The sequence below is a fragment of the Tasmannia lanceolata genome, unplaced genomic scaffold, assembly GCF_043159265.1.
Source record: "Tasmannia lanceolata isolate RefF3 unplaced genomic scaffold, GAP_Taslan_0.1 ptg000037l, whole genome shotgun sequence".
NCBI classification, from domain to species: domain Eukaryota; kingdom Viridiplantae; phylum Streptophyta; class Magnoliopsida; order Canellales; family Winteraceae; genus Tasmannia; species Tasmannia lanceolata.
The window spans coordinates 54,537,931-54,556,351 of record NW_027518714.1 but is presented as its reverse complement, the minus strand read 5'-3'; the positions used below and the strand labels follow the sequence as shown (position 1 = coordinate 54,556,351).

The 18,421-nt window shown below is 38.2% G+C and overlaps 1 pseudogene; it reads left to right on the top strand.

Moving 5' to 3' along the window:
* The first annotated feature begins 16,194 nt into the window (after nt 1-16,194).
* LOC143862402 (cytochrome P450 89A2 pseudogene) lies at nt 16,195-17,938 on the top strand (annotated as a pseudogene).
* Nucleotides 17,939-18,421: the final 483 nt, after the last annotated feature.

The window sequence follows — 18,421 nt, the reverse complement described above, 5'->3', positions numbered from 1 at the left end:
CAAAACCTTTTCAAAAAGATCTTCCCCGAGAGTTAGGAGTCTCTCATAGAAGTTTGGGGTGTCTTAGAGTTAGGATTCCGTCCTGGTTATGTGGATGATTTGTGTGTCTTGTCATGTGAGTGTCCCTAAAGTTAGGAGGCCTCTAGTCGTGGTCGGTTAAACACTTAGTCGAGCCGATGGCTAGACTATGATGCACTTAGTTAGTCCATTGTTTTCCTTAGGTTATACAGCCTAGTTACACATAGGATGTAGAGCTCACCTACATTAGTTTATGGCTAACTTTGTATTAGTTAAGGCATATAGGGAATCCTAAAAATTACCATTCACTTGAACTTAAGCAATCACACAAGAAGCTTTAAAAACTAGTCAGGTCTAGTTGATCGAGTCTAGGATAGCGGTCTTAGATGGTTAGGCATCGTAGTTTAGAATATGACACTAAACTACGTCGACTCTGATTCTTCCCGAGGTCGGAATACGTAGAGCAGCCGGGATGGATGGTCATCTTGGTCTGAGTCAAGTGTCACATTAGAGTTTAGGGTTTGTCATGTTGAGTCATGTGTGGAGTCCAGTTGTGCTGTGTGTTTTGTTGTGTTTTCTTACTTTCATGTACAGACCTTATACATTTAACTATAGCATGCATGTGTTTGCCCATCAGAACTTACACACCAATTAGGCATGACATTCATAACCTAGCTATTCTTAGGTGGCATTCCTTTCATTTCTTTTGTGTGTGCTTATTATTCATCTCCGAGACATGCAGGATTAGATAGACGTCTTCTCGGAGATATATGTTCCCATTTCACATGATTTTCGCCCAAAACTCTTCAAAATCAATAAAAAAAATTGCGTAAGAGACCGGGTGCTCGCACTTGGGCGAATGAGGTGCTCTTCGGACCTTTCAAATTCGTAACCAGGCACCAACCTTTTATATATCTCTGGTTATTCATTGCAACAGAGCATAGTATGGGATCCATGGCCTACTTCCTTGAATGGCGACTCTTCTTTGTTTAAGGTACGTCTCGAATACGGGCTAGTCCCCGAATCAAGAGATATCTCACTTTACATTGTCACTCATGCTGTGAGAGGCACTTTTTTTTAGAGTTCCTTGGTAGAAGCTCTCCTTCACATGGATGATGTAGAGACTTTCGGGGGCTCGCCCCCCGCCTCTCTCGGATCAAGGTCCACAGCACCAAATAGAAGTATTTAAGCATCCATATAGTGGGGTTGTTTTGAAGACGTAAGGATCTGATGTTTTTTTTTTGTTGTGAAAATCAGGAAAGTAAAGAGGAGTTTAAATGAGAGAGAGAGAGAGAGAGAAAGAGAGAGAGAGAGAGAGAGAGAGAGAGAGAGAGATGGCGAGATTTTAGGAGAAGACTTTATTTTTGTTACCGAAAATATTGGTAAAAATAAGGGAAGTAAAGAAGAGTTTAAATGTGTGTGAGAGAGAGATTTGAGGAAAAGACTTGATTTTCGTTACCGAAAATATTGGTAAAACATACTTGCAATTAATTGCAAAAAATAAATGCTCTTTATATCTTTCAATTTTTTGGACGAAAAATTAAAAAATTGGGCAGTGAATTTGGAATGCCACGTGAGAAATAACTTGCCACATAGACGTGAGGGAGGAAGGGGAGGGCTGCCACATCAGCAGTGAACAGTAAACCCCCCTTCCTCTTTATTATATATAGACTAGTTGCAGTCCTGTGCGATGCACGGGGCGGCAAAAGAAATTAAATATTATAGATGTATTCCTTATCCGTGCGATTGTGAAATATTATTTGGAAGCATAGCATAGGTTGACGAACATCTATGTTTTTCATGGAGCGCTGAGTAGTAAAATATGTACATAACCATTAGACTATATATCTGTGAAACTTTGAGTAAAGAAAATCAATAAATAGTACCATTTATAAAATTCCATCTAAAGGAAAAGTAAAACCACAAGGCAACAAATAGATATCATTTTTTCTATTTATAAATAGAAAAAAAAATGAAAACGGTGATTTAGATTTCAAGGTAGAGAGAGAGAGAGAGAGAGAGATTAACCTGTAACGTGAACTATCACAGTTCAAATTTTAATTAGGGGACCTTCAATTCATAATTATATCCCTCTAATTAAAACTTCTTTTTGTATTTCTTCACTGTTCCAATTCTCTTCTTATTTTGTTTAGGTTATTAAAATAAAAATAATCCTTTTTATTATTTTGTGTTTTCCAAGGACCAGCGTACCTGAAAATATACTGTTAAAAAAAATAGTTCAAGAAAACATAGAGGGTGAAATTGTAGAAACACCAAGAAAACCTCAGAAATCAGTGAAACCTAAGAGAAAGAGAGATAATAACCTATTGGTATTAGGAATCCTCATCCAAATCCAATGATGAATAGGGCGGTGTCATCCTCTCACTTTCAACATCAGCTGTGAAAACCTGCAGAAAAAAACCTAGAACATGGAGAGAAACAATAGGTGAGAGAGAGAGAGAGAGAGAGAGAGAGAGAGAGAGAGAGAGATCACACAAAAGGCAGTCACCGTACAGAGCTATGAAGATAAACCCATCAAAAGAACCATGTAAATCAGGAAAAAAAAGCCAAGGACAGAAAGAAACCTAGAACATTAGATGTGCTTTTTTAGTTCGTACGTGGAGAGAGAGAGAGGGAAAGAGAGATTAGGAAGATTTTGATAAACTTCCCATACGTATAGGGGGGAACACACACACACACACACACACACACATGAAGTCCTGGTTTTTAGGTATGTGACTCTTTGAAACGAAAATAACATTTGGGATTCTTGTAGCTTTTCCTATTCTATTCAAACTTCCCTGTGTGTGTGTCACACAGGAAGTCCTGGTTTTTAGGTATGTGACTCTTTGAAACGAAAATAACATTTGGGATTCTTGTAGCTTTTCCTATTCTATTCAAACTCTACTAATTAAGGGTAATTAACTGCTAAAATAAAGGTTTAATTAAGAAATTAAAGGAGTAATAAAATCCAAATAGAAACGTTTGAAATGGAATAAGGGAAATTTAATATACGGGATGGAGAAATATTTATGGAGAGGGGTGACACGTGGCACCACCACGGCTTAGAGGATTCCGCTTTACTTATATATATAAGATTAGATATATAGGATGTAATAACCTTTTGAGAGCACTTCAAGGGTGATGATATTTTCAACCCCCTGCGGTACTTGCACACGCCCCTTATGACATGATTTGACATAAAGTTGCCCACTTTTCACGTCAAATCAGGTTATAAGGGGGTGTGCACGTAATGCAGGGGGGGTGAAAATATCATCTCCCCTCTTTAAATACTAAAAGATAAGTTGGTTCATTTTGAGAGCTCTTTAAATACTAAAAGATAAGATGGTTTGTGAAACAAGATTTGCTAGCCAATTTCGTGGAAAGACATTTTGTGGCTGGCTTTTGCATGTGAGAACAGCCACCTCAGATAAATTAAATGAGTGACTCTGCCAAAGAGTCAACCTGTGTGGCTGTTCTCAGATGCAAAAGCCAGTCGCGAAATGGCTTTATGCGAAATTGGCTAGCAACTCCCTTCTCTTTATCTATCTATTAATCGAGAATTTATATGGTGGCTGACTGTCAAAATTACAAGGGCAGGGTGGCAAAACCCTGCCCTTGATTTTTTATCCTTGTCAAACCACCTTTTGTGACTTCCCACTTAGATAAAAAATCAAGGGGCAGGGTGTAAAAACCCTGCCCTGGTAATTTTGACGGTCATGCATCATATAAAAACTCCTTTTAACCATGTTTCTTTCCATCGTCATTCGCTTCAAAGAAAAAGTTTTTTGGTTAAACCTTTTCCCCCAAAAAATTCGGTTTTACACCTCATGCATAGCATGGATATGGGGCACATCATTTTACACCTCATGTTTTTATATGTTTTGATGGGACAGGGCCCACCATTTTATTTCCAAGGGTAGCATAGGTGGGGGCCACCATTTTACATTTGATTTGGCGAACCGTTTCCACCCAGATGGGCCAAACCCATGCATATGATGGAGCCCAGTATTTTATACCTCAATTTATCGTAGGCCAGCGCCCAACATTTTATAACCATGCCTAGAATTAGTGTGGCCCACTATTTTACACCTAATGTTTTGATGTTTTGGGCCGCCAATGCATAGGGTGGGGCCCACCATTTTACATCCCATGTTTTATATGGCGTGGGGCTTACCATTTTACACCATATTTTGATGGAGTGGGGACACCATCTCCACCCAAACCATGCATTGGATGGGGCCCACCATTTTACACATAATGCTAGGTCAGAAGTTGCCTCTATAGCAAGATCAACATATAAATGGTGTGGGCATATAATTGGTGTGAGTCCCGAAAACAACTGGAAAAATAAGAAGGAATTCTCATCAAGGCAGGTTTAAGGTCAGAAGTTCTCAAGCGCAGATTTGGAGAGGAAGTCCCCATTGTAAGCTATGTTGTATTAGGGGCACGTTTAGCTATGTTTATTTATATTTTCATGATAAACTAGGTTGAAAGAGGGGCAGGGCAGGTGGGAGAAGGAGAGAGATTTAAGAGGGCATGATTGAGACCAGGGTGAGAAGTAGCTAAAAATCAGGAAACAGTCCATCAGTATAGTTTTTTGTTTCCTGATTTTTAGCCACTTCTCACCACTTGGAAACACTAGTTTCCTTATTTTTAGCCACTTCAGCAGCCCAACCCCTCTCTCACCACTTGGAGACACTAATTTATCATGGAAAAAAAAAAAAATCCTGGCTGCCATACATTGCCAAGTGTTTGTTGTAACCTTAGAATTCTATAAATCTTGAAAAGTTTTTTTTTTGTCTCAAAATCAATGAATGAAAGCTCCTCCTTTGTTTGTTTGGACCCTAGTAGAGATCTATATGACTATATAGGGTGTAGAGAGTGTGGTTTCTGTTATGGTCCTAAGTGAGGGCTTGCGTAGGTACTTGGACTCGTACGCCCAAATGACACAAGCGGAGACATTAAGGCTGTTCCATTTGGTGTAAAATGGGCGTAAAACAAATCTTACTCCCCAAAAAAAGGGTGTCAAGTTTGTTTTACACCCATTTTATTCTGGTTGCACGTTAGCCTTTGATTGATATCAGGCACAAGATCTCAATCCTGTTTCGCATGTAGGTTGTGTTGGGTTTTCTCTTGTTTCCCTAGTAGTGTAACTAAGATTGTCATGGATCATACTAGCTACCTAGCTGGACTAGGAGAGAAAGAGGAGATTTAATTTAATCATTGGTCTCCTTCCTAGTTAGACTAGAACTAGGATTTGGAGAAAAATCTCCGCCATCGTTTCTTTAGGCTTTTGACAACCAATTGTGAGTGGAAAAAAGAGTCCAAAACTGTCCTCAAAATTAAAGCCCTGTTTGTTTTAGATTTTGAGAACCGAATGTGAGTCCAAAACCAATTATTGGACTCAAAATCATGTTTAATGTTGAGTCTAGTAATCGGTTTTGGACTCAGAAGTAGTCGAAATCTAAAACGAAGGGGCCTAAGTTTTGAGTCAAATAATCAGTTTTGGACACCCAATCGGCCTAGTTGTTGAAGTTCCATATATAATGGACAGGGAAAACGTTAATGGGAGAGTGAAAAACAATAAGGAAAGAAAGAGAACTTTCTTCTTTGGTTCTCTCTTGGAGTGAGAATTTGAGAGAGTATTTTCTTTTGTTTACGTGCGGTCTGGTAGATAGAACAAGTGAAGTTGTTACGGGTTGTAATTGGCTTCATGTCCATTCATTGTAATCCTTTTATGGAAGATCATGATCCCACTCTTGGACGTAGGTACTCTGGCCAAACGACGCAAAATCTCCATGTGTGCATCTTGTGATTTGTTTGTTTTTACTTCTTTGCCCCTGATTGGATCTGTTTTTCCCCATCAGATTCTGTTTGGTTGCTCAAACGCACAACATTCATTGGAGTTTCAAATGCCAATGAACTTCCAATGAATGCCCATTCATATCTTTGGTTGTCAAATTTGCATTGAAGCTCCATTTGACTCCCAGATATGTTTGGGACATCACCATTGCCTTTTTCCCAATGTTGCGTTAATATGGCACGTTTGTTAGCATGTTTAAATGGTAGCACATTCTAAATTTTTGCCCTTCTAGGTGTATGTTAGCCTTTGCCAGTATCAAGCACTAGATTTCAGTTCTGATAAGTTCGCACGTGGGCTGTTCCTAACATGTTTTCAAACTCTGTTCCAGCATATACGTTAGCTTTGGCAGCGCCACTTTCTGGATTTTATGTTTCGTTTACATGTGAACTTGGAGTTACAGTGTGTTACAATCCTTAAGGTCAAGTTCGTTTTGGATTATAATTTATTCGATCAGTCCAAAACTGATTGCCGGACTCAAAATTAAAGGCCATTTTGATTCGAATATTGGTCTCAACATCCAAACAAACTGGGCTTAAGTGATCCTTATTTCTTTTTAGATTGTGGATTCTAGGGTGTTTGGTCCTATTTTGAGTCCAATAATCAGTTTTGGTCTCAAAATCGAAAACAGGGCCTAAGTGATCCTAATTTCTTTTAAGATTGTGGATTCTTGCTTGATTTGTTTGGATGAGCATTTGTCATTTTTTATAAAGAAAATATTTTAATAAATAATAGACACATTACAAGTGCACTTCTGATTGCCCCATATACAAATAAGCCCTCTAGAAGCTCCTAACTTAGCTAGACAATCAGCCAAATCGTTGGCACTTCTAGAAATGAGAGAAAAAGATCGAATACCAAACATGTACATAGATTAGCAAGTCTCAACGGACTGCCAATAATTCCTTTGGCCGACAAGATAGTGCTAGAGGAATCACTTTCCACTTCCAATATTCTACCTTTAATGAAAATGGTCAATCCTTGGTGAAGAACACAGACCTTTACTTGGTTCCGTAGAATCTGTGATACCGATTGAGCCCGCAAATGAATTGATGTCGCCTGAAACTCATCCAATGCCTGCCTTGCCCATGTTGTCAAAGGAGCAAACGTCGACATTAAGCTTAATTGATGACGTTTCTAAGTGGGGGTATACATCCATTTTGCAACCACTTTGTTCACTTAATTAATTGTGTACTCCCACCCACTCCATGCACTTCACACGCATATACACCGTTCCGGCAGGTTGGGTTTTCCAAAACCCTACCCTACCCAAGAAATTATCTTGGGTCGGGTCAGGTCTAATTTATTATTATTATTATTATTTATTTATTTATTTTTATTTTTATTTTTGGGAAAAACCCCAGATTCATAAATCCAACCCTACCTGAGATATTTTCTCGAGTCGGTCAGGCCGGGATTTTATTTTTTAGCATAGCAAAGATTGTAGAACCACAAATTTTCACTACAAAAAAAACTCTAAATCTTTGTCATCAAGTGTATAAATTTATGAGGAAACTATTTTTTCACTTCACAAACATAATCACCTCAATGAAAACAATTATATCAATATATTGGAAAATAATTTGTCTAGTTATTCAAGAGATATTTAAGAAAGTCATTGTATACCTCTATGAGTTGGGTCAGATTTCGGGCTTTTTTCTTAAAACTCGACCCTACCCAATATTGGGTTGGGTTTTTCAACCTAACACCCGACCCAACCCAAGACCCATGATTTCTAAACCCGACCCATGATTTTGAGAACTGACTGGGACTCCAAAACTGATTATTGGACTCAAATTCACATTTAATGAGTCCAATAATCAATTTTGGACTTAATCAGTTCTCAAAATCCAAAACAAAGGCCTTAGTTGAACTACCAAACAACAATAGAGATAAATAACGTTAGCTAACTTTCTAACTTTACCTTGGAAACAAGACACAATCCCAAGGAAAACTTTTACAAACTCAAAACTCAAAATGCTCAAGATGACATTCTTGTAATTTTCCTTGTAGGTAAATTACCATGGTAAAAATTAAAGCATTGGTGGGCCCATTTGTAAAATCATGTAGTGGATGTGTCGTGTCACAAAAGTCCCCCATGCAGTATGCGCTGGACAATCTTTTCCTTCGTCAACCCAACCTTTGATTGTTTTGCAAGTTTCTAATGTCCCCTCTTATTTTTGTGATCGAAGTAGTCTGAAATAGACCGTTGAAAAATAAAATTGGTAGTGGTCCATATTCAAAAGGAAAGCCTCCACATACGTTGATTTGGAACCCCTAAAAATAGAAAATAAGAAACATAATCAAGTCGGTCATGCAATTGTAACATCAACGCCTACTCTTTGTTTTCAATCATATATGGACAGTTAGAAAAATATGTTGACTTTGATTCACATCTAATCATTTGGAATTTCATGCTTGGTGTTAGGAAAGTTGCCTTGTTTCCTACGTTCCTACTTTTAGTGGGAAACTGAAAGGGAAAGTCTTTCGAAAAAGCGCGGCTAGAGAGGGTTTTTTCCAGGGAGTGAAAAATGAGAGAGAGAGAGAGAGTTTTGTTCTTGGGTCGGGTTACTCTTGTGTATGGTCTTGGTTGAGAGGACAAGGAAAGGATAAAAATTGTGGAATTGCGGTGTAAATCCTAGCGTAAACCTTGTATTTTGCTGTCTCATAGTGGAAGATTGTGTTCTCGCCCGTGGACATAGGCATCTTTGCCGAGCCACAGAAAATCTCAGGGGTTTGTGTTTATTTTCTACTTTCGTGTTACAGTCCTGAGTGTGGGCTTGCCTAGGTATGGGACTAGGTGGAACCCAATCTGGTATGGGACAGATTTACAGAGCCTAGCCTAATGGGTTCCAAAAGCTTTGGAGCATTTGGTGTACTGGTTCCGTTTCTTTGTGCATGATCGGAGCGAATAGTGCCCTAAAGATTTTCTTGTCAGTTGGTTTGAATCCCATTGGATAGACGATTCTAATCAGTCAAAGGTGGGATCCATTGTGAAATAGTAGGTGCACCTCATTGTAATAAAATGAAGCTTCACCCGACATAAGCATTCATTTTTTTTATAAAGGTAACAATTGATTAAAACAATAAGAACGGATTACAAGTGGACTTCATAGGGTAAAGAATACGTCATAGAAAATTCCGATAGAAGCTCCTAATTTTGCAAGACTATCACTTAAATTATTGGCACTTCTAGGAATGAGAGAAAAAGAGCAACCACTATACGAATACTAATTTTAATCACATCCATGAGATTGGTGAGTCTCCACGGATCATCACTAAACCTTTAATGTGGCCAGCAATACCGTATTCGAGGAATTACTTTCCGCTTCCAATCTACCTTCTATCTGTCCGGTAAAAATGGTCAATCCTTGGTGAAGAGCACGAACCTCAGTTTTAGCAGAGTGTGATACCGATACTGACAGCTTTAGTTACGGGTGGAAGCACATATAGCTTGAGGGGGGCTAGGGCCCGGCCCCCCATGACTAGCAAAATTCCTTTATATTGTGCATGGCTATACATGCATGCCAAGCTAGTTGAGTGGCCATGGCCCCCACAAGGACCAATGCAGACAAATGGAAATTAATCCCCCCCCCCCCCCAACTCTAAATTCCTGGCTCCGCCCCTGGCTTTAGTAAACATTCATCTCGAATCATAAGCTATTGACTCGTATTTCTTGGTAAAAATGTCTTGGGGAAGATCCTTGGAGGAGATGTAGAAGAAAATAATTCTTCAATGCGCGCTACATTCATGGTTTTAAATTAAGACCGAAATCTGAAATTTCGGGTTTCGGTAAAGACAGAAATCGAAATCAGTAATACCCGAACGGTCATTTAGCTTGGCTGGTCGAAATTTCGTTTACCCGAAAATTTCATCCAAAATTTAAGGAATTTCTCTCAAAAATCTCGATTTTTTATAATTATTTTTAATAATTATTTTTTATTATCCCAAAATTTTAGCCGAAATAAATAATATTTAAATTATCCCAAAATATCAGCCGAAATTATATAACTACTCATTACTCAAAGAATATTCTTTTGAAATAAATAATATAGATTTGTATATTGATTCATATTACTTGCTATAAGATACTCACTATAATCAAATGATGGTGAGTGTTTTTATTGTTTCAAATAATTTTGTGATTTCTATCTTAAATACTCACTATAATCAAATGATATGCAAATGAAATGTGATGCCATAGATATACATACCCATTCGTGTTTTGTAAGGAATTGTTAAGTCTAATCATAGTTTAGTTTTCTCATTTCTTTTATGAATATATCAAATATCTACATGATGCTATGTGATGGTCTTTTATAATTGAGATTTATGTTCATTCAATTAATTGCCACATGAATGATGAAATATGCTCAAAGTATTTGATTGACATAGTCATAATATGGAAAATTTATTTATTAAAGATATGTTACTATACATATCATGTACAAAGTGTGTTATATAGAAAATGTTTCTTCAATATATGTAAAAGACAAATACAATGTCACATATTTAGATGATGGGATTTGCTAAGGTCCATCGCAAAAGGCTTTTCGCAGCTGGTCTGACGTGCGACAGACCAGCCACGAAAGCCTTTTTCGATGGATGCTAGCAATTCTCTTAGATGATTATATGATACGAAAAATGATAAAATTTTCATTAAAAAGATGGATTCAAGCAAATCCAAGATTATAGATGGCATGTTCTTTGGTGTTGAAGATTGATTATATTGAAAATACTGAGGAAATATTTTTGTCATTAAACTTTGATTTGAAAAGACATGGATGCTACAAGTGTGAAATTGGGTATTAAAATTATAAGCAAATATAATGAACTAATTTTAACCCAACCACATTACATAGAGAAAAGTCTTAAAAAGTCTTGATTGCACACTTGTCCTCACACTTTTTTATTCAAATATGAAATTATATCCTAGTAATGGTAGAACAATTTCTTGATTGGATTTTGATTGTCATTGATAGTTTAAAGTATGCCATGATATGTAGTAGACCTTGCATAGCATTTTCATCAAATAAACTTAATTGGTTTACTAGTAATCATGGTCATTTATATTAGCATACGATAAATAGACTTTTGAAATATTTGAAAAGAATTATGAACTATCGATAATTCCATGGTAGGGGACCCATCTCCTTGGCCTCTAAGAAGTAAGGATGCATGACAAATTCTAAGTGCAAGAATTAGTTGCATTGGCTTGTTGTGGTAAAGAGGTAGAGCGGCTAAAGAATTCATTGTTAGAAATTCTAGTTTAGCCTATGCCAATGCTTCCTATATCTTTGTATTGTGGTAGAGAGTTTTCTCTATATGGGCCTATAATTGAATTTTTAATGGTCTAGACATATAGGACTTAGGGAAGGTTATATAGGGTAGTTATGCACAAATAGTAAAGCAACGGTTGATTTTGTTTTATGAAGCCAAAATTTGGCAGAACCTTTGACGAAAGGTCTCTCGACAGAATTGGTGTTTAAACACCATTAGCGATGAGGCTTAAGCCAATATCAAATAATCACCTATGATGCATCCTCAACTCAATGCTTAAAGAGACATCAAGTATGGAGTTCAATGTGTCCAAGTACATCATATGAGTGGTTGCAAGCATTTTTTTATTTTTTATTTTTTTGAAATGGCAGGTTGCAAGCATTATAGTATAATATGATTTGTCATCTCAAGGAAAAGTCATCTGTAATGTGTAAAGGGAAAGGCTGAGCATATGGGCTCTTAATAGACTTATAACATGTTGTTGGATTGCTTTAGTTACAAGGGCACTTTTGATAAGTCCACCTATATGAGTGTGGAAGTGGTACCACGTCCTATGAGACCTAGCTAGTCTCTTTTAGCACTCATAAAACCAAGATATAAACATAAGACCAATACACTTGTCAGCTTCTAGAAATTACCTGAGGAGTAGAAGACTTATGTGTGAAATGTATCCGGCTGGCCAAATAGAATTGCCAGTTCAAAGATGTCTACTATGCAATTATGGTCAACTTTAATATGTTCTCACTAAGTGAAGGTTCAAATAGAGAGATACATTCTTTTAAGCATAAGAATACTAAGTCTGACAAAATGAACAGTTTCTTTGATTTTGAAAATTGTGGGAAATTGTTAGCATCTAGTGATTTTCAAATAAAAGTGTTTTTTGAAAAAAAATATTTAATTTTTGAATAATGGGTTTTTTGAAATAGGGGTAGAAAAGGCTTGTGGGAGACTAAACTTTCAGTCCCACATTGGAAAGTGAAAAAGTTAGAGGAGGTTTAATATATTCCCTCCCACTTCTTGCTCTTTCTTTTGTAACAAATGTGGGTATTGGCAAATGGTGGCCAGGCAAGACGATGCAACGCACCATTTGCGCTCGCATGTGGCATGGGCAGTGGGTTGTAAGGCACTAGTGGCGCTATTTGGCGCACTTTGCACTTGATTTGATTTGAGCCGATTCATCGGCATCGGTGTGATCGAATGGTGATAAAGAGCGGATGATATCTGGATCGTAGGATCGTGCTCGGAGGTACAATAGATATGATCTATTGATGTTTGTTGATGCTATGCACAAACAGAAACAAACCCAAAACACTCTCGAATTTTGCAAGTCTTTGAGACACCGATTTCTATTTTCTCGAAAAACAGTTAACCAGAAAGAAAGAAATAAAAAAGAAATAAAAGAGAATTTGGAAATCTCTAAAGAGGGAGTAGAGGCTTTGGAAAGCACTAGGATTTGATTCCAACAATGGATTCTCATATTACTACACAAATGATGAGCTTCCGGTCTATTTATCGACCTTCTGATGTCTTTTCATGTAGAGATACACCCTTTCATGTAGAGATACACCCTTTCATGACACCTTATCTACATGGGCTGCTTATTTGATCATTAGATCGTGCCAAATCGCAATTCTACAGTCCATATCGGCTTTAGAGTGATTGTCAGGTTTAGTAATACCTCTGTCCTCCCAAATAACCATTAGATAGCAACTGATCGCCAATTTGCTTCTAGAATGGCACCCGATCGACCTTTGATTATTGGTACGCAAATGATCATGATTCGATGATCCATATTGCACTCGAACGAACGTTGACTCTTACCGCATGATCCTACGTACCCGTTCGAGCACTAGCCGTTGGAGTACCTCCGATCACGATCCTACGGTCTAGGTCGTTTCCGCTCGTGATCTCCATTCAATCACAGCGATCCGACCCAACGGCTGAAATCAAATCAAGTGCAAAGTGTGCCAAAAAGAGCCACTAGCTCCTTACAGCCCACTACCCATGCCATGCGCATGTGCGAGCATGAACAGTGCATTGTATCATCCCGCGAGTCCACCATTTGCCAATACCCACATGTGTTACAAAAGAAAGAGAAAGAAGTGTGTGTGTGTGTGTGTGTTGGGGGTGTGGTGGGGTGGGGTGGGTGAATATATTAACCCTTCTCTAACTTTTTCATTTTCCATTGTGGGAGTAAAATAATAGTCTACCACAAGCCTTTTCAACTCCTTTAAAAAAAACCCATTTTTCAAAAATAAAATAATTTTATTTTAAAAAGCCCTTTTATTTTGAAAATCATCAACAGTACTTGTGATTGTTACGTAAACTATTCAAATCAACAAATCCGTCGGAACCCACTATATGTGACTTTTGTTTTCATATGATTAATTGCATTAGCAGGAAGGAATTGGTATGCAACTCAATTTTAAATAATATCTAAAGTGCACTGAAGATTCGTTTCTTGACTCAATTGTGTCAAAATATTTCTATTATTTTGTCCACCACCATATTTTCACATCCTCAGTTGAGATGATACGGCAAGATTGGTCATGGGGAATAAAGCGTAGCTCGACTGAATTTCACTGCAACTTCTCTCTTTTCATAATTTCAAACTTTGGTATTTGGAAGTTGCTTAGAAAAAATGTAACTTTGACGCCCAGTTCTTACTACTTTAAGTGATCCACACGGCAAACACATTCCTGGTATAAACATCATCTCTAATAGGGTTGCAACTCGGGTGGGGCGGGTCGGGCTTTCTAGAACCCTACCCTACCCGAGAAACTACCTCTGTTCAGGTTTTTTTTTAGGAAAAAATAACCCTCGGTTTGTAAACCCGGCCCAACCCAAGATAGTTTCTCGGGTCGGGCCGGGTTGGGTCGGGTTTTTTCATATTGTCGCACTGATTCATGCAAGCAAATGAGAAGTTTGTTTTAATAATTTAGTATCAAATGGTAATTTCTGAGGTGGGGTAATCAAATGGTAATTCTTTTATTTAATTATCAATAACCAGAGAGTTCTGATTTTGTTTCAAAGTTCGGGTTGGTTCACACTGCTTTGTTTGAAGTAGAAATGCATGAAACCTTTTGCAAAACTCAAAAGGGGCCTTCACAGAAACCTTCTGTAAAACCATTTACTCGTTGTTTGAAGAAGAAATGCTTCAACAGCTCTTCTTCTTCTTCTCTTCTATCACTTCTTCTCCTTCAAGCAATGCCAAGAAAGAGCAGTTGAAGTTATCCTTTTCACGTAACAAGAACGTAAAATGCTGCAAATAGAGTGGAAACCTCTTCTCTTCTTCTCCTTCTCCTTTTGTTTTTTTTTTGTTTTTTGATAGGTAAGCTGGGGTTAGGCAAGACCCCTACCAGATATCATTAAAAAGATAAAATCATTACAAGGGGGGGCAAGAGGCCAGAACAAAAGGGTCGACAGGCCGGGCTTCAGCCCTTACAATCTAAAATACAATGATCTATTCATGTCTTCAATTACAGCTGAAAGGAGGCTTTGAGTAGCCAAAACAACCGTGGAAGGAAAGCCTTTATGTGGGTAATTCCTTTTTGACAGTTAATCCACAGGGCAGTTTCCTTCTCTCCAAGAATGGGAAATTCTCCAATTCAGATGATCCAGATAGCTTCTGATTTTTCTAAGGGTTTGTTTTTGCTTCCAAGGGACACGGACAATTCCAAGGATGATATCCACCGCGAGTTTTGAATCCGATTCGATCCATAATTTCAGACAGTTCATGGACAGGGCAATGACGATCCCTCTTTCAATAGCCTGCAATTCCAACTCATAGATTTTCATTTTGTCTACATTGATTGAGAAGAGATTTTTAATCATACCTTGATTATCTCTGATAAGGCCCCCCAGCCCGCCTCCAAGTGAATCCAAAGATGCGTCCGAATTCAGCTTCAGTTCATCTTCATTTGGCGGAGACCAAGAGCAGTATCTGCTAGAAGGATCGTCAGGGATGTGTCTGTATTTAAGATTTGTGGCCGTTGATATGTTTCTTGGAGAGATCTTGTCTTTGATTTTCAGCCCATTCATCTTGATGCTGATCTCCGTGAGGATTTGATTAAGAACTAACCTCTTGTCCTTCTCCTTTTGTTGCTACAAACTGAGAGGAAACAGTTTCGTGAAAGAATCATCAAGGGAAATGATATCAGCACAACCATATTTCTATATTTTCGTTAACCCATCTTGCCTTTTAGTATTTAAAATGCTGTCAAAATGTTATTACATATCCCAGAAAGCTCTCCCGAGCCGATTAAAGAAGTAAGACAGTGGGTTTGTGAAAATATCAAAATAAGGTTGTGCTGATAACATTTCCAGTCATTAAATGCTTCCTTTTAATTGGCTGTGTTTTCTGTACACTTGATGTACTGTCAGAAATGTATTAAAGCTGGTAAGAGGAGTCATACGAAACCAAATAATCAACAAAAAAAAACAGCTTATGTTAAAGCTGTCAATGCCCAACACCAGTGCTCTTAGAACCGAGGTTTAAAATTTCGGTTTCAGTACTGGTTTCGGACCTTGAAATTTCGAAATTTAGACCGAAATTTTGAACTTTCTGTCGAAATCTGGTACAAAAAAAAACAATATTTTAATCATTATTAAATTTCGGACGAAATTACCGAAATTTCGGTAATTCCAGTCGAAATTTCGGTGAAATATTAAATTAATATTTTAAAAAACAGATTTTTTGTGTCAAATTTCGGCCGAAATAAATGACCATTTCAGTTGTGTGGTTTCGGTGTCGGTCTCCACCGAAATCTGAAATTTCGGATTTCGGTCGAAATTTAAAACCATGCTTAGAACCCGACCCATGAGTTTTTCAGGTTGGTTCAAGTTGCAACCCTATCTAAGGTCTCGCTAAGAAAATCAACACACGAGAAATATGAAACGAGAAATATGAACGAGAAACTCAGTGAAGTCAACTGAAAAAAATAATAAAAGCAGACTTTGACTCAACACTTGGGAAAATATAGAAGCTATATAAACCCTTACTAGAAACATGAAAAGGCAACATTAGAAGAAAACCCAAGAAAGGAGAGCGAAAAACCCTCCAAATCAATGATGTTGTTCTTCCTATTTCCCTCCCTCTTCATCATTCTGACTCTCAAGTTACTCCTCCCCAACATGAGTATCTTAAACCAAACAAAAGAGAAGAATAAGAACAACAAACAGCTCCCACCAGGCCCACCACCTCTACCCTTACTAGGCAATCTCCTACTTCTCTCTAAGCCATTTCTTGAGGTTGGGCCACTGGATATTGGGCCACTCCTCCGGCGCCTTCGCGCCCAATACGGCCCCATCTTCACCTTCTACGTTGGGCCCCGCCTCAACATCATCATAACAGACCATTCACTAGCCCACCAAGCCCTCATCCAAGAGGGTGTCACGTTCGCTGATCGCCCTCCGTCCACCGAAGTGGCACGCATCATCCGTGGCGGCCAACACAACATCGCCTTCTCCACCTACGGCCCCCTTTGGCGCCTCCTCCGTCGTAACCTTGTGTCCGAAATTCTCCACCCTTCCCGCATAAAATCATACTCCAGCGGCCGTGAATGGGTCCTCAACTTGTTGATAAAAAACCTCCTATCACAATCCCAAAGTGGGGCCATCCCCGTCCTTGAACACTTCCGATTTTCTATGTTCAGCTTGCTCTTACTCATGTGTTTTGGCCAAAAACTCGATGAAAGAATCATTCGAAAGATAGAATCTGTGGAACAACGCTTGCTTATGATTTCAAACAAATTATACATATTCACTTTCTTTCCCAATTTTGGGAAGCTTGTGTTTCGTAAGTTGTGGAAGGAGTTCTTAGATCTACGTCGCGAACAGGAGGAACTTCTCATTCCTCTAATAAGAGCTCGAACCACCGAAGGGGACAACAACGAAAATGGCTTCATCTTTTCCTACATAGACTCACTTCTTAATGTCAATCTGCCAGAGAAGGAAGGAGGAAGAAAGCTCAATGAAAGTGAAATTGTGAGCCTTTGTGCGGAATTTCTCGATGGGGGAACCGATACAACCGCGACCTCGTTACAATGGATCATGGCAAACCTGGTTAAGCACCAGGACATACAAGCAAAGATAGTAGAAGAGATAGAGGGGATTATAGAAAAAGATAGAAAAATCATAAGGGAGGAGGATTTGCAAGGAATGCCATATTTGAAGGCAGTCGTCATGGAGGGGCTCCGGCGGCACCCGCCATCACACTTTGTATTTCCACACGCGGTGTCGAAAGAGATTATGTTAAATGGGTACTTAATACCAAAAGATGCAAGGGTGAATTTTACTGTGGGTGATATGGGGTTGGATGGGGAGGTGTGGAACGATCCATTGGAGTTCAAACCGGAGAGGTTTTTGGAGGGAGAGGAGGTGGATATGACAGGGAGTAGGAAGATAAAGATGATGCCTTTTGGGGCAGGGAGGAGGATATGTCCGGGTTTGGGTCTTGGTATACTTCATTTGGAATTCTTTGTGGCCAATTTGGTGAGGGAGTTTGAGTGGAAGGCTAAGGAGGGAGAAGAGGTTAATATGTCAGAGAAAACTGAGTTCACTGTTGTCATGAAGAATCCTTTGCAAGCAGTGATCACTCCAAGAATTCAGAGGGTTAAATAAATATATATTAACGGGGGGAGTTAGTAGTGTAGACACCATTAATATTAGGGATGAAGGAAAAAAGTAGTGAAGCTGTCTTACTCAGAGCTGTGTTAATGTCTCAATATATCAACAACTTAAGGTGAAATCAAGGATGACTATTGTCAAACTTTTGTCATCAAAATGATTTCACTTCTATTATCCTATGTGCCATTGTTTTAAATTCCCGATCCATTTATATTTAGGGCTCCCTATAGATGCAACATATATATATATATATATATATATATATATATATATATATATATATAAAGCTGAATGTGGTAAGCTGGGGTGGCGCCACGTGGCACCCCCACTGCATTCCGAAATTTAAAAACTCTTTAAGGGGATGTTGTACACTGTTTCACACGTATTTCTCTATCACATGTAACCTTAATAAAGTATCTATTTCCAATAAACATTTAACTCAATAAAGTTTTCCAATAAAGAGTACCAAAAAAATAGGAATTTTTCTAAATTGATTTCATCTAAGTTGCAAAATACTCATTTAACGCAATAAAGTTTCCCAATAAAGAATCTCATAAAAATGGAAAATTTTCTAAATTGATTTGTACAAATCCGTAAGATCATAATTTTTTCTTCGATGCACGGGACTGCAAC